We start from the raw sequence: 15,822 nt of genomic DNA on the forward strand, positions 1-15,822 counted from the left end.
ACCAATAGGGAGAGGCATCCAGAGTGTCATTTCCATGACGACCGCATTAGTATCACATATCCCGCCGCACACGCACTAATTTTTCTTATGCTACACGCGGAGAATGAGAGAGCCGCAACTCAGCAGCTCCTGTATCTGTAACTGTCAGGTAAGATGTAGGATTCCTCATTCACCATACCGAGTCACGCACAGTAATGCTCATGGTACCAATATGTAATCAAGCTAGGACTCTGCATAGCCAGGGAGAGCAAGTGTCCCCAGTTTCAGAACATTATACCAGTTTTTCGCCATGCACAGTTTAAGACAGCGCCAATACGACCGTTCAAACTCTGACCGTAATTACATATCTCTCAACATTTTTTGGCGATTAAGACCTTTTGATCGAATAGTCAGATTTCAGCTATAGTATATTCTATTACTGTTACCCTTCGTGGATGATCTGACACACCACATCCCCTCTGTTCATTCTTACAGGAACAGAGACTGCCAGATTCAACATGTCTCTGTGTCTAAATCATCAAGTATAAAACTTGGAACTTGAACCCACAGGTAATTTTAAATGTTAGCCACCATAACAGGTACTGCTAATACAACTATAACTAGTTGGCTAATCACACCACATTATTATACGTTTACACAGACAGGTAATTGATCATTTTCTGCAGATGTGGTTGAGTGCTCCATTTACTTCCCAAACTACGAAGAGGTGTTACAATAGCATGTTAACCCACCCTGTTTGACCCGATTACAACCAACTACCTGCCTCCATACCAACAGGTAAATATTGCAACAACATCTCAGGCTTTGCAAACCCAGTACTATATCATATGCTTCCTATACTTCTCGACTTCCCACTCCCCTGCAATTTAATATTCAGAGAGCACATTGTACTGGTCCCAGGAATGCATCTCAAAATATTCCAAGAACTTTGAACTTTGCTATACTAGATTATAACCATGTCATGCTTATATTGGAGAAAGCCAAAAAGAAGAAATCTCTGATATGGGAAGGTAACAAGATTTTCATAACTCAAGATGTCTCCAATTCATGGGACCCGGATCGAAGCCTGCTAAAACCAGGCATCCTTTCCGGATCCCACGAGGGGAAGAGGGAGCTTACAACGGGACACTCATAATGTGCCCGTTGTTACCTTCATCACCATTCCCATTGAGCCCTATGGGGGATCAAATGGGAAAGGAGAATGGTTCCTGCAAGGAGGACTTACCGGGTCCTCCTATGTCGGAATGACCCGGTAAGTCCCCATTGCAGGAATCCAGTAAAGGAGCCCGGTTTGGTGCCAGCTATGGAGCTAATAGCTCCATGGCTACCGCCAAACTCGTAATGAGGCCCAATTCTCTTCCAGTTCCCAGCTGGAGGTGAATGCGTCAGCGTTATGGGCATTTCCGGTGGTAATTGCGCCAATGGGAAATGGGGATTTACTGCCTTACCACTACTCATGATCCGGCGCAGTAACGCTAATTGTATTGGGCAGTATCCTGGCACAATGACTGCCAGGATACCCCCAAACATGTGATGAGGCCCATTTGTCTACTAAAATCACAAAAAAATTATATAAAAAAAACAGCCTGATGTTTCAAAATGTCTTGTCTATGTCTGGACTAAGCTCTTGAAATAGCAAGATAAAGAAAAGTATGGGTTTAGCTCCCAGTCTAACAAACCCATTTTATTTTTTTATTTTTTATGTATTTGGTAGTTCTAATGTGCCTATACAGAAAAGGGCATTTGAAGGCACACAACAAAAAAATGGGGAACAGGGATGAAGAAAAACAAAAACGGTCCTACTAGGCCTGGCGTCATTCGAATCGTGCAAGTGAAGTACAAGAAGTGCAGGGCAGAGGGGATGGGGGAAGTGCTGGTCAGGGCAGAAAGGGCCCAGGGTTATGCGAGTGCCAGGAGGGTCAGGTGGAAAAGTGCCATGGGAATACGAAGGGGAAAGAAGTTGCAAGTGCTAAGTTCGAGTGACGGACTGGAAGGGCTCAAAGAGGTGCATGCCCAGTCAGGCTAGTGCATTCAGAGGGAGCCCAGAAGGGCAAGTGCAGGTGGATTAAGGGGGGTCAAGTGCAGGGGAAGACTGGACGAGGGGGCGTGGTGCCCTGTAAGAATCTGAAGGAACCAGGCTGCCAGCCAAGAGAGGCAGAGGGGGACATTAGCAGGGGAGGCGGAGAGGGAAGGAGGAATAGAAAAGGAGGGTCTTGAGAAACTTTCAGAACTTAAGGAGATCTGGCTCAAGTCTGAGAGGGACAGGGAGGCTGTTCAAGACAGAGGCTCCTGTGGAGGAAAGAGATCAATCACCCAGTCTCTCCTTGGAAAATTATGCGATCTGTAGAGAGTTGGAGCTAGAAGGACTAAGGGCTCTTGCAGGGAGGTATTTAGGGAGAGATAGTTGGATGGAGCAGTTTCCCAGGCCTCAAGAAGCCTTGTGGATGATGCAGAGGGTCTTGTACTTGATCCTTGCAGCAACCGGGAGCCAGAGGAGAGGTTTTAAGGCTGAGAGTTGCGGTCACTGGGCTTGAGGCCAAGGGTAAGTCTCTGTCCTATTCTGGATTAGTTGAAGGGGGCGAAGGGAAGAGATAGGTAGATTGAGGAAGAGGCTGTTGCAGTAGCCCAGCTGTAGAGGACCAGAGCGCTGAAGACTTTGAGTTTCTGGAGGAAGGTGGGAGGTGCAGTTGAAAGTGGGCCTTCTTGTCAAGGTTCATGATGTGGGGAGAGAAGGAGAGTCAAATATGACACCTAGGTTTTTTGACTCACAGGTTATTGAGGGAAAGGGACCTAGGGAGGGCAGCAAGACTATAGGGGGAAGGAGGGAGCTTGGTTCCCAATGAGAAGGATCTGGGTTTTACTGACATTAAGGCAGAGAGCTTAAGCAGTGCACCAAGCCTGAATAACAGACAGGCAGTCAGGAATGAGAGGAAGAAGAAGAGGCAATGGAGGGAAGCTTGAAACAGAGCTGCATGTTGTCTACAGAACACTGGAAGTTAGGAGAGAAGGCAGAGATCAAATTGGCTCGAGGGCCAAGGTAGATGTTGAAAAGCCGTGACGAGAGGATAGAGCCCTGGCTGACACCATAGGTGGTGATTGAGATGGAGGAGATAAAATGGCCCAGTTTAAACTTGAAAGGTCTGACAGAGAGGAATGAGGTCAACCAGTCCAGAGTCAGGCCTGTGATGCCAAGGGTATATGGATGACATGTTTGACTGTATTAAAGGCAGAGGAAAAGTCAAGAAGGATGAGAACGGAAGGAGGGTTGGAATCGTGTATAGAGGACAAGTCTTCATGGGTGTTCAGGAGTGCAGTTTTCCATGCCTCTGCGGTGGTCATGGAGACAACCAACAGATTCAGTATGGTATTTAAACTGGGAGATGGAAAGCTTCCCCAAGAGTTTGCCCATGAAGGGGGTAATGGAGTTAGGGTGGTAGTTAGCCAGACCTGAGGGATCTGCAGAAGGCTTTTTGAGGAGAGGGTGCAGAAGGGAGTGCTTGAGCAGTAGCGGGAAGGTTCCATTGACAAAGGAGGAATGAATGAAGTCAGCCAAGGCTGGAGCAAGTGCAAAAATTGTGCTTTTGATAGTTCTGGAGGAACATCTGGAGAGCATCTGTTTGGATGAGACTTTCATAAGGCAGACTTGTCTCGAGACTTTATCAGGTTGTATGGCGAGAAACAGGAGAGAAAGAGGGAAGGAGAGAGGTGGGCTGAAGAAGGCCTGAGAGCAGGAGAGGGGAGGTGTTTAGGAGAGTGAGGACAGGATGTTGTAAGTTTCAGTAATTAAGTGAGAGACCAGTGCATTGCAGAGGGACAGGGAAGGCAGAGGAGAAATGGAGACTGCTGTTGGATTGGTGAGTTCCTTGCCGATTTTGAAAAGTTCAGCCGTGTTGTTAGTGGCCCCAGAGATGCAGGCTTGGATGTAGGCCCTCTTCTTAAAGCGGATGGATAGTCTTTATAGCCTTTGGAGCAGGCGGCAATGCCAGTCTGTCAGAGGATGTGCTTGAGGTCCGGCACTTCCGCTCAGCAACTCTCAACTTGCGTTTCAGAGCAGCTAGGTCGGAGTCATACCAGCTGATGCACTTGGAGGCAGGCTTGGATGTCCAGAGTGCTGGACATGGAGGGTTGAAGGTTACTAAGGGCTGTGTCAGTTTGAGAGTCAGTGGCAGAAGTGGTAAGGGGAATGAATGTGGCAGCAACAGCAACAACTGACACCCGCTTCTTTGGTCAAAAGACAGTGTGGGTGGAGGCTGAGCCGGGGGACCCAGGAGGTCCATGTGAGATGACAGGAGAGCATGATCAGACCAGGAGAGAGGTGTAGTGAGAGGGCTGTTAATGTGGATGCCTGCTGAGATCAGAGCATCCAAGGTGTGTCCGGCGGTGTGCGTCGGACCAGAGAGAGGAATGGAGAGGGAATGGAGAGGGAAAGAGAGTCACATAGATTTGCAGAATAATTCAGAGGCTGCATCACGGGTGTCAAGGTACAAATTGCAGTCTCAGAGAAGCTTATTAATATCAAATGTAATAAATGTAGGGGGTGAATTGTATGCTCATTGTTTCGGCATAGTAAGATTGAAATTAATCCCTTCCTCAGGACCACAAGTCTATTATTTGTAACTTCAGTGTCTAGGTCCATTTTGTCTAAGAGGTCAATATGCGTTGCATTGGTACTGCCACTGTTCTTGTGGTTCTTCCTCAATATATATTATTACTCCATGCACTGCCAAATCAAGAGAAAAAAGGTGTAATCAAAAAAAGTTATTTTATTCATTATGGGCTTTAAAAAGAAATGGAAAAACTCACAACAGTTAGCAACTTACTATTTGTGTGTTTCATTTTGGGATACTCTCTTTATCACAGTCTGTTGGTCAAGTGTTCAATTGTTGAAGTCTATAGAGCAGAGATCAAATGGAGGCATTCAAATCTTCAGTTGGTTTTAAAAATGTGTCCAAGGCTACATATATAGAACCCAGTCAAGTGCTTACCTACATGTTGAGACGAAATACGTTGTAGGCTTAGCTTTGTCAATCAGAAAGGTCAGACATGTGTATGCTGGACCATTACCTGCTGTATATAAACTTACATGACGATTAAGCAGGGTAGCTTGATACAGGGAATGTGTGTTGGCTGTAATTCATAGTTATGAAATGTACCCACAGCACTAAACATTCTGAGTTATACTGTTTGCATGTTACAAAGTAGCTGCATAGAGGCAAACAGTGTGTTTATTATCGAATCTACGATAGAGGGCAAGGAAAGAGAATAGGGACTCACTTATACTCATATAACTACAGCTCCAGTGGTAGCCATTTTAGCACTCTCCAACATTTAATTTGAAATTATATAGGAACACCATTTTATTCTGTGAGTGGAACTAAGTGGTGTTACTACATATATAAATTGGTTTAACTGATTATTGGTACGTGCTAGGTGAGTCTGAAGACAATAATTTTGTATTACAAACAAAATGTTTACTGTCAATAACGTTATCCATTTCACAAGCATGGTTATGCAGCATTGTTGCCTGTGACCTAGGAACATCATACACAATAGTACAGACTGGAATGGTACATTATACAAAGATACCCGATCATTTGAAACAACTATGAAAAAGGGATGTTAATTGTTGATAACTTCTGACAACTAATAAACTCATTCAGCCAATGTATGTGGCTCCCTAGCCATTGTATCCACTGTCGTCCTTTCACCATCAGTCTATGGCTCACATCTACTATTGTCAGGGTAGAGTTGATGGAATCAATTACCCACCATTTGAATTCTCTTTCAGAATGGCTTTTATGCAGAAAATGGGTAACAAGCAAAGAGTTGATATGGCATGTTCTGATTCTTGGCCTGTGCTCCGAGATTCATCTATTCACAGGTCTCATTGTTTGCCCAATATAGCTAAAAGGGCAGGGGCATTAAATGCAATATATTACCATCTTAGTATTACAATGAATGAATCCACCTTTGTTGTTTATCTGGAACAATGTTGTTTTGGCCGTGGATGGACAAACCGGGAAGTGGCCGCATGGAAAGTGCCCATGTATAAGGTCCATGGTGTTTTAGACTGGTACAATGTTTTTTTTTTTTAATCTTTATGAATGGTGCATGAACCAAATGGTCATGTTTGGTGCAGCCTCTTTTAGCGGCAAATGGTATGTGGTCAATCGGAGGCAGTATTGATTGAACCAGGAACCGTTGTTGCTGGATCATCTTTCTGATTTTGATAGTTTCGTTATTAAAGGTCACAACACATTTTAGTTTTGAGCACGTATCTGCTATGTTCAAGAAAGATGTTGGAATGATTACATTTGTCTCTTTTGTTGGATTTCTAAATATGTTTCTTAGGGTAGCCTCTCTCACTGAGTCTCTTGTCAAGTTTTTGTGCATGCTCTACATAGTCAGCTTTATCAGTACAGTTCCTCCGGATATGAAGAAATTGTCCAATGGTAAACTATGTAAGAGAGATATTGGGTGGTGACTCTGATAGTGTACAAATGAATGTCTATCTTCATTCATTCATTTTGTCATTTGTATAGAGCCTTTCAACATAATGATGGTCCCAGTGTGCTGTTGGTTGAACACCCTCAGAGGGACCAGACTCCAAATTTGAGAGAAGTTGGGAGGTGCTATTATGCATATGTGCATTTCACAGTAATGTGAGGATGGGCAAGACCCTGCTAGTCACCCATGTCTGAATAGCATGTAGATGGACGCAGCGGAGGTAAACTATGAACTAGTCAGGAGTGGGTTGCGTTGCAGGAGCTATAGAATTATGTCAGAAGCTCAGTTCAAATTTGTGTTGGTAAGGGTGTCTTCCTTCCAGCTGCAGAGGTGTTGTGTAGTAGTGTTTGTGTTATAGGTGCATTTAGGGCGTGTGGAATGATCCTGTGCCTTCCTCTAAGCTATGAAGGTGAGATGTGCGACATGAGAAAATGGTTTAGCTTTGCAATGAGAATATGGCTGCCTTACACAATTAGGCTAAATGCAATATATGGCTACCTTACACAATTAGACTAAATTCAATATATGGTTGAGTAACACAGTTGGGCTAAAAGCAAGTGAAGGTTACCTTACATAATTAGGTTAAATGCAAAATATGGCTGACTAACACATATGGTTTTCAAAATAATCAGCATATGAGTCTGCTATCTTTGTTACTGATTCTAATATCAGTGACATCTATACTCATATTAGATGATGTCATAGAGAACTGGATATTGATTTGACTGTGTTGAGCCACATAATGGAAGATCAAATTGTGTTTCGTTGCCTTGCCAGGTTATAATTATTAGTGTCATATAGCGTTTCCACTCAATATGTGAAAACAAAGGATATTGCCAGGTGAAAAATACATTTCTTTTTAAATGCAGCCATGTACAAGATAGCCAGACAGGGCACGAAGACAGCCCCCATTGTCGTCGCCTTAGTTTGTTGATCAAACTGTTTATTGAACATTTTGACTATTGCCCTTAATTCAATGATAAATTCACTTGCTGCACTAAAAGGAAGGGGTGTATTTGTTAAAATTTTGTGGATACACTCAATGGCCTCTGCTTGAGGAATGTTACTGTATAGGGCCTGGATGTCCATTGTGACCAATAAGGTGTTATATGGACCAAACACTTGCTGTTCAAACAGCTGAACAGTTGATTTAGTATGCTTAAGATACTAGGTGGTTAAGATTCTCCGGTGTTTACACACTGCCTCTAAAATAGAGCCCCATGCCTAGATATTTGGGTGTCCTGGAGGGTTACTTCGATTTTTATGCATTTTGGGTAATGCATAAAACTGTGGCATATGAGGGTTTTTGCCGTTCCAAAAATTAATATTCACATTCAGAGATTCACGCTTGTTCTAGTGCTACTATGATGGCATCAAGTAGGAGGATATTAATATCTTTAGTTGGACCCTTTTGTGATTGGCGAATAATGGCCTAGTTCATGAAGCAGTTCCATACACATTGAAGGGGATTATTCAGAAGACATGAGAACTATCCCACCTCGCTTGTCAGACAGTTTTATGACCAAATGTGTATCTTTTTGTAGATCCAGAAGAGCGCAGTGTTCGAGTTTACTTAAATTAAGAGGGGGTATGTGTGTGTGTCCACGTATATCAAGTACTTCTCTCAATAATCATTTCCCAAACACTAGACGTTCCATAGGCGTGACTTCATCCATTGGTGTAACAGTGGAGTTAGGGCAAGGGCATGTATCCCAGGGTGTCATGATTATTTCACTATCACCCGCCTTGAGATGTCATTTAAAAAAAACTGGCCTAATTCCAAATTAAACCAATTAACAAATTGTGTGGGGTTAAATAATAGGGCATGTTTAAGGACTGACGTTTTAGGATCTATCTGAGGCCTATTTGCTAGCTTGGAAACTGGAATTTCATTACTGGCTTCTACTTCTGGTACGCCTAGCGTCTGTTGGGGAATATGTCAGTGGATCCCTCATTGACATAACTCTAATTATACTGGTCTCATTGCTGACCCCTTCCCCATTCCTCTTTCGAAAAAAGGTCCTTTATTTTTAAAGGCTTGCATTGGGAGGGGGCTGGTTTATGATATGGCCAGGTTTCTCGACTAGAATCACTGGAGTCTGGAAAAGATAACCCACCTCCTGCATTGGTAGGGCGACCTCTTGTGAAATATCCTCTATATAGTCATGCCCACCATCATGAATGGCATCACAATGTGACAGTGGCATCCACAGGGCATGTGTCTATGCTGCTATCCTTGCTTCCTAAACACAGCATAATGGCCTCAAATAGTGGTCCATCAAGGCAGCAACGTAAGGCAGAATCCTTATTAACATGTAGTTGGTATGTGAAAACATATCATGTCTACTTTAATGGTGGTTTGGTATGTTATAAATTATAAGCTTATGCATGTTGTTGACACACGTTAGTCAATTCAGGTGATGTTATCAGTATTAAATTACATTCAATGTAATCTCAGATGATGTCACCGGGGTCAAAGTTTGTATGCAATAACTTCCTGTGATGTATTGTGTGTGGTACAGTACGGGTAATGACTCCAGTGATCCAGACAATCCTAGGTAAGATAATTCAATCAACAAAACCCTGATGCAAGGCAGAGGCCAACTAAACAGACGCCAAGGCAACAACAGGCAAATACAACCTACACAACCTTTTTTATATCAAAGCCAGCCCAGAGGCAACTGGGACCAAGACCAATGCCAAACAAGGAGCGTGAATCGCTTTTAGTCAATGTCTCCAATTACACTCCTACAGAAATGAAAGAACAGGACCTAAACAAAGGTTTAGGTTTTTTCCTAACTAAACAACATGACCCGTTTGAGTTTCGCATATAGTTCAATAAATTGATGAGGACCATCCATCTAAAAGAATTCTTTGCGAGCAACAAATTGGGAGACACCCACAACTCGACCATCAACCATACAGACCTACGGAATTCCTCCACTTTCTGTGCACCAACCTGCAGCTACTCCCCAGAGTCACAGGTGTTCGAACATAGGGTATTGGCTGACGTAGCTAAACTGGAACGTGAAAAACCTAAACCATTGCAGAATCTGTCCAAACTAGAGAACGTAGCAATTGAATCACTGGCCAAAAACCAGTGCATCACTATCAAAAAAGCAGATAAAGGAGGGGAATCGTCATTTTGAATCGAGAAGATTATATTAATGAATGCCTGAACCAACTTAGTAATACTCCCTACTATACCAAGCTGCAGGAAGACACCACTAAAAACCTACAGGGGCTCATTGAGATGAAGGCATTCAAGGCACGAGACAGAGGATGGATCTCCAAACAAGAAGCAGAATTTTTCACAAACAAAAAACCAACTACCCGACCTTTTACTGCCTGCCCAAGATACATAAAACAATGGCTAAACCTCTGGGTATTGTGTCCGGCATTAATTCAGTCCTCGAGCCACTTTCCAAATTCACAGATCATTACCTGAAAGGACATCTCAAGAAAATGAAGTCGTATTTGAAAGACAAGCCGGCAGCTATCGTCCATTTCGAAAATTTGGATTTTAACACAGAAACCTCTCTGCTTATAGGATTGGACATAGTGGCACTCTACACCAATATTCCACAACAAGCAACCATTGACGCAGTGGAAGAAGTCTTGCTCAATAAAACAGACACCGACCATGTACCATCATCATTCATCCTCTGGTGCATAGGGATCGCACTGAAGAATACCTTTTTTTAATTTAAAGGTACCTTCTACCAACAAATTGAAGGTACCACAATAGGGGCAACTATGGCTCCTAATCTAGTCAATTTATACGTGGACTATTTAAAAAAAGAAACCAATCTACACTGACACTAATCCCTTTATAAAGATTAGCAAAAAGTGTACTCAGTACATGGACGATATTCTTATTATATGGGAAGGCTCTACAGAGAATACCGCTGTATTATTTTACTGGATTAACTCTCTCAATCCCCACTTGAAATTCACTATGACAGTGAACAACCAAACCACTAACTTTTTGGACCTAATCATTTTTCACCAGGAAGGTAAACTGCTAGTGAAACCCCATCACAAACCCACTGACAAAAATTCTCTGCTGGACTACAATAGGCAACATGTTAAGCATCTCTGTGACAACTTGCCTTTTGGTCAGTTTCTTAGGTTAAAAAGAAACAGTTCACAAAACTCTATTTTTGAGGAGGAATCACAAACTCTGGCCACCAAATTACGGAAAAAAGGATACCCTACAGAAATGATTAAAAAAGCAGCTCAGAGGGCAAGTAACAACAACAGTGAAACCCTCCTGGAAAGAAAGCAAGCCAAACCTCTAGAAGAGAGATTGGTATGTGTCAGTACTTTCACCGATCTGAGCCTAAAAAATTGAAATGTTATTCAGAAACATTGGAGGGTTTCAACACCTCCAAGAAACCCCTGGCCAGCCCCATTTTTGCATACAAGAGGAGAACCTCCATTGGCAACAAAGTGAGCAGCATCAAACTTAAAACCACAACGGACTCCAGCCGGAATAATTCCACACTGTGGGGTATGGACACCCCAAAGGGACTATACATGCGGAACATGTGGGTATGTAAAATGACCAAAAAAAGCAATGAAGTCGACATTGGCACCAACAAAAATGGATACAAATAACTTTCTCCAACTGTAATACAGATAATGTGATCTACTTGATCAAATGCCCCTATGGACTCCCATACGTGAGTAAAACAAATCAAAAAAGTAAAGACTAGAATAATCAAACATCGTAGTTGCCTAAACAACAAAGTTGACAAGGCACCCATGGTTAAGCACTTCATCGATAAGAACCATGGACATGAATATTCACCTGGACAGGCCTCAAGGGGGACAATTCCATGCACATGGAAGACCTACTTCTGAAAAAAGAACAAGAAATGATCTACATCATAGGCGGTGATGTACATGGATTGAACAAGGCCATTGAATGGCACAAGATAAAAGACTGATGACATCAGAGCTAACATGGGTGTGGAAGGGCTAATCTCAACCACGCTGGACTACCACTACTTCGAAGCATTTCAGTGCACCAATTTGCATGAGCGTACCCCTCTCTCATGCTTTTGGGACTATACCATACTTGCATGGCAGTCTAAACTAATACATAGGGACTTCATTACTGGCCATGCGTTCAATCCCTGTGGTACATTGTATCTATACTTACTACTCTGTGACCCACAAAACCAATGTGCCACACCAGACCTGTTGATTGAACACGCGAGCACAGTCCGACAAGATGCTTACATTTAGGTGAGAGGTTCAGCCGAAGTATATACTGATATACAAACATACGCATACAGCAACCCAGCATTTACAAAGCATTTACAAATTGAGATTATGAATGCTGATGACAGCTGCTTACCATTGCAGCTACCAAGCTGATGTACGGATGTTTTCCTGGCCCGCAGATTGATAGGAGTATTGCCCTCTCTATCTTTTTTACAGCGTGTATGAATTTAAAGCTGCAAGGTAATTTATCTATTTGCATGACACACTATGTCCGCACGAGTGTACAGTAGGCTCAGAACCTGTGAATTTACATTCAATACTGTATCTCCTGTTTAGAATTGTGGTGAAAACCCTAGACCCAGAATGGGGGAATTACAGAGGCATGTGTACGTTTCTACCATCCATTTGATGTCTGAATGCACTGCCTCCACATTAACCACACAAGAAAAGCTGTCCACGATGCACACATGAAGTGGGTGACCCTTTGTCTTGCCCTTTAACAAACTTAATTATAAGTTTCTGTTGTAGTCTGGATGTACTCACCCTGTGTGGCTTGTTTAGGCGATAATAAAAGGATACCTTTATGCTTTTTCCACTAATTAGGCACTGCAAAGGACCTACCCATGTCCTGACTAAGACTCATTTCTATGGTTTCACCCTCAAAGATACCAATGCAGTTAATTATCAACCTACAGAGGTTTCATACTCATATATTGAGCAAAAAGAGAGAATTAGGAAAATCTGCTAACTCTATTCTATGTCTGTTTTGTCTGACAGGTTAATAAAAATTATTAGAAAACCCACGTATAAACCACTTCGAGCACCACAGCGAATCAACAAGCTTCTAATTGCTGGGTTATCTACTCCTGATGAATGTTCTACATTATTGTACCTCTGAACTGAAACATGTTAAGAATACAAAATGTAAAATGACTATACAGTGTTAAAATGTCCAAAAAGAGCACTAAGACTCATTTATGACTTCTGGTTCCTTTCTAATATTGTTAACCAGAAGACAACAGTGATAAAAAGTCAATTTGCATTCCTTTTTTTTTAAATCATATTTTTTAGTATATCATGTTTTGATTTGTGTATACATTACTGTATTGATGATTACATTGTTTTTAATGAGACTGAAAGATTCATGTTGTTAAATACTTCAGTGTTCTAACCTGTTAGACCAATCTCTATCTCACGATTGTCAATTGTGTGTGTGATGTCACTTCCGCTAACCATGGCATTTTTTAGGGAATTACACGTAACTCCTGTAATGCCATTTCTTGAAAATAGGTGTTATGAATGAATGTGTTCTCTATACAACGGTAGTTTAGGAAAAGCAAAAAACAACATGAAGTGAAAAGGGTTGAAAATAACAATTTCTATGCTAGTGTTGCCTTGTTTGTTCTGCGCGTTCATATAGCACTGTACGACTTTCTCATAGAACACCTGCTGCTTGCCGTCTTTGCATCTCAATAACTCTGGTGAGGCAGCGCTAAGTGTGCTTCTTGTGGGTCTCCCATTTTAAAGCTATTTCTGCGCTGCATCGGCAGGGGGGCTTGAGGTTCAGCTGCTGCTTTTGTTGCTTTCCCCATGCTTTTGTGGTGGAGGGCTTGACTAACGTGTGATGACTCACCTGGAGAGGAATATTGACAGTGCTTGCCGTGTTTGAATGCTGCATTTCTATTTCGGCTCTATGGCAATATCTGCACATGAGAGACAGAGAAAAAGTGCAGCTCAAAATTAGAACAAGGACTAGCGTCAGATTGTCTCTTGACATAATAACTCTAAACACTGTTGCCATAGAAACTGTCTCGGGGGTGTCAAGTAAAGCAGAGCAGACTTGTAAAAACAATTGAACTTTTACAAATAACCTGTGTCATGTCTATTGTGGTTTTATTTCAGGTGTACAAACGATGCTTGCACTGTATATTTTTATTGTAATGTCTCACTCGGCTCACCTTTTCCTTTTAAACGACTTGGTTACGTTTCTAAACGGCTTTCCATAGCACGATATGAATTGTGTTGTTGTGTTCATTGTTGTAATATATGGTTGATGCCATAAATACATCAGTACATTTATAACAATTTTGTCCTTGGCATGCATCTCTGATAGAGTATTATTCATTCATTTTACTGTATTCACCGAAAAACCTAGGACTCAAATCACATGTAAGCACGTGAAGGAGAGGATGACATTGCATGATGAATATGCAAAAGAGAGGGAGAGAGGAGGCAAAACTACATACAAAACACAGATACAGATAACCTTTGCACCCTTCATTTTGTACTGTACGTTTTTTGGCAAAATCGAATTTAGGTGTGCTTTCATACCTTTGCACCCTCCATTTATGTACTGTATTAGTGCTTTTGGACAACTTCAAATCTAGGTGTGCTTTTGAACTTGCTGTGTTTCTATAATTTATTAACACTGCACATAACTGATCCTCAACTCTGTGCTTCTAATAATATTTTCTCCCTCATATTTCATTCCAGCCTGAGTATGTATGCAACTGTATCTGTGCCTTTGTCTTTCTTCGCGCTAACACACACACACACCAACCCAAAATTATCCATGCGACTGATACAATATGGGTTCATGTTGGATGAGAGGCAATGAGAAGCAGACATCCAAACTCCTTTCAAATAGGACCCTTACAAACTGGTATCTATAGTAAGAGATAGACCGCTCTTTTCTGTCATTTGGTGAACACACAACATCAGCTTTACAAGCTGGGTTTATTGCCTAATCAAGTAATAGACATTATATTGATAGTCAATTAATTTGCTCTTCATTTAATTATTGATTTGAGTTGGGATTCACACATATTTTACTCGTCAACTTTAGGAAGCCATATTGCTCTTTCAAATATTCTTGGCAATTTGCCCAAAATCAGGTCTCTTCAATCACCAATTATATATAACATACTAGTTTAGTTTACATGTAAGGCACGTTTTGTACATAATCATACTTTAGCGCGAATCACATGCCATGTCCCTTCCCAGTACCCAATGGTGAACAAACACCTTCCAAGAAGGCCGATGCGAGGACAGCCACGGTCGGCCATTACGCTTTCAACAATTTCAACCGCTATTAAAATTAAACAGGTTGCTCGGCGCATGCGCGGGGAACAGACACGTTCGTTGTGGACCACCAGGATAAGTAAATCTCCCTGGTCCCTTGGTTCCCCTCCAATGCATCGCTGCGCGTTATAATTAGCTAATTATAGTGACAGAAGACAAGCGGTCAGTGCACCAGGGTCTAAATGCATTTGTTTACTTTCTTTCCTTCATGCTTCTGTCCCGCTGGAACGCCTTTTTCAAAACACACGTTACATCTCCAGTCGGATAATTAACTTGTTACTTTCCGCAAATGCGAGGATATATAAACAACTATGGTTCCAACATATGTAAACCCTTGTAATGGTGATTTTTAAGCAATACAATGCTGTCATTTGTTACGATCACCGGCAAAGAGCATTTTCTAACCCAATATTGTACCTTACAGTACAATTCAAGCATGCATGATCTCATGCACCAGAATATATTTAATCCAAGGTATTTCAGTTTATCTTACTATTGATCAGTGCACCTCTATGTATAACACAATCACAATACATTACTGAGCAATCAAATTGCTACTGTGTGACTAACATTTTATTGCCGGTTTGTCTTTCTCTCTTACCTTCCTTTCCTTTTCAATACCCCTCTCCCCTTACATTATCTTTCCCTTTTGAACCTTGAATCTACCGCACAGCCCCCCAGGCTCCTTTTGAATCTACTGTGTAACACGGTCGGTACCAATTTCAATTTTAAAAACTTTTTCTGTGCTAATACTAATCTATGTTATGACATGCAATGCGCTCACATGTACGTGTTTTATCAAATTGATTTACCTGATGTATTCTAAAATGTAGGCAAAACATAAATGTGTCTTTAACTAAATTGTGCTACCAATATGGAACCCACCCCTAATTGGGTTGGCATACCGCCCACATTGCCCCTGTGGACATCATGATTGTGTATATTATCTTTTTCACCTCTAACACTTCACTCAAACTGAAACATATCTTTTCTTATTGTTGT

General features: G+C 41.7%; 1 long non-coding RNA gene across 1 annotated transcript in view; it reads left to right on the forward strand.

Annotated features, from left to right (window-relative positions):
* Nucleotides 1-13,824, forward strand: part of LOC138516012 (uncharacterized) — a 115,813-nt gene extending 101,989 nt beyond the window's left edge. The window contains exon 3 of the long non-coding RNA XR_011282202.1: nt 12,517-13,824. This is a non-coding gene — a long non-coding RNA (uncharacterized lncRNA). The remainder of the gene's footprint in view (nt 1-12,516) is intronic.
* The last annotated feature ends 1,998 nt before the right edge of the window (nt 13,825-15,822 follow it).

The sequence above is a fragment of the Ambystoma mexicanum genome, chromosome 6q (genome assembly GCF_040938575.1).
Source record: "Ambystoma mexicanum isolate Mex_15411 chromosome 6q, UKY_AmexF1_1, whole genome shotgun sequence".
In the NCBI taxonomy this organism is placed as follows: domain Eukaryota; kingdom Metazoa; phylum Chordata; class Amphibia; order Caudata; family Ambystomatidae; genus Ambystoma; species Ambystoma mexicanum.